The following is a 1,943-nucleotide window of genomic DNA, read 5'->3' as shown; positions in this document are numbered from 1 at the left end:
GGGAGGGGCTGAGGCAATGAGCAGGGAGCAGGAAACTGGGTCAATGGCAGGCAGACAGAGACAGATTCATGACAACTCTCAAGTATTTTGTTTAGTGATTCCCAAGATAAATTCTTCACAGCTTGAAACTTTTCTGCACCTTTCACTATGATTTTGATTTTTTCAGTTTTTTGTTTCACTTGATCAGTTCAATAAATAACATAAGCCAAGAATAATATTAATTTATCCATTGAGATTTCCATCCCTGTTTTTGACTGTTCCCTTTGACTTGGCCCTGACCTTTCATCAGAAAGAACTTGTGGATTTCCTTGGATTCATCTTTTTTCTTGCACACTTTTTACTGCTTCTGCGTAACTTGTATTTTAAACTATTTTAATCTGCTTTATTTCTGCTGCCTTTTTCCTTGCTTGACACCCTCCATATGCAACATTATGTTGACAACCACAGTTACAACATTTAGGTTGGACTTCCTCCCCACATTCATCATATCTATGATCTCCACAACATTTGGGACACCTTTGCTTCCCTTTGCACACAGATGCTATGTGCCCATATCGTTGACATTTATAGCATCGCAGAGGAGGAATAAAAGGTCTAACAGGAAAACTCATAAGTCCTATTTTAATTTTATCAGGCAAAACGTTACCATGAAATTCCAAAAGAACCGATAAACTTTGCATCTTTTCCCCMGCTACTGTCTTCAGCATTCTCTTCAAACTTCTTTCTTCTCCACCATGAATACTTCTTTTAAGTTTCTCCAGATCTTCAAGTGGAATACCTGTGATAAAACCACGTGATATTTTGTTTTCTCCAAGAATTTTCTTTCCACAAACAACTTTTTTACAGATATTATCAATTAGCAAAGCTTTGTTTTTCTGTTCTTCAGTTTTACAGTCGATCAACATATTCCCATCACGCAGAATTTTTACAAACTCCTCCTCGCCTAATTTCTTATTTCTTTTGATACCACGATAGGGCTTAAACTCATATTCYCATCTTCTTTTCTGAATTTAAGAATGATCTTAAATTCCTCGCTTATTTTCTTTCTTACAACTCTATTTCCCTCATCTGAACTATATTCCTCTAGGCTTCTCTTACTTAATTGACTACCAAGCTCTTTAGCCATGTCATCTTTCATTGTTTTTCCCCTACCTGTGCCTCTTCCTCTTCCTTTACCTACCAGAGTCCAGCTGTCAAAGTCTACATCATCGTCGTCATCTACCTGAGATCCCATCCTGATCCAGTCACATTCCAGTTTATGTCAATAACCGCCTTATTTATATTCCAAAAAATCCGTCCAAAAATAGTTTTAAAATTTTGCTCCTCTCACAAACCTTTCCGACACCTACTCCGCTTCCGGTCCACGTCTAGCCCCGCCTTCATTCACTTCCTCCACTACCGTATGCTAAAATAACMAGCAGAAACTGCGCAGAACATCGACGTCYTTCAAAACTCCGCCTCCTGTTTGCTGATTGGCCCAGGTAAAATAAARTACAAGCAGACACTGRGCAGAAAATTGACGTTCTCTTCTCTGATTGGCCCGGCTAAAATCTGCCAGCGAAATCCTTGTCAATGGGAGAAGTCCCAGACTGAGCAATGAAGGGAAACTAGAATTGAGCAGAGCTGCGTAGGAAGGCAAGGGCCAGGCTATCACTGATCAGTAAAAATGATGTAAAAACGGATAAAACAAGAAAAAAAATGTATTGAGTTAGCTGCTGTTTCTGATTACTGTTTAAGCAGTATTTTTGGTGTTTGTTGTGTGTTTCCCTTTTAAATAACCAGAAAAAAAATACACTTTTAAGGGATAGTCAGCTCTACTTTAAGTATAAAAGCTTAACCTGTTGTTAAAGCCAATTTAATGAACCTGAATGTGATCTGAATAAATTTTGTGCTGTTGTACAAATGCGATGCATATAGAAAATAAAACAAGTATACATCATGGC

The 1,943-nt window shown here is 38.0% G+C and overlaps 1 protein-coding gene across 1 annotated transcript in view; it reads left to right on the top strand.

The window, feature by feature from the left end:
* Nucleotides 1-1,943, top strand: part of pitrm1 (pitrilysin metallopeptidase 1) — a gene marked incomplete in the record, with an annotated part of 43,497 nt that overhangs the window by 1,582 nt on the left and 39,972 nt on the right.

This window comes from Austrofundulus limnaeus, unplaced genomic scaffold, assembly GCF_001266775.1.
Source record: "Austrofundulus limnaeus strain Quisiro unplaced genomic scaffold, Austrofundulus_limnaeus-1.0 Scaffold503, whole genome shotgun sequence".
Taxonomy (NCBI): Eukaryota; Metazoa; Chordata; class Actinopteri; order Cyprinodontiformes; family Rivulidae; genus Austrofundulus; species Austrofundulus limnaeus.
This window is presented reverse-complemented; position numbering and strand designations above follow the sequence as displayed.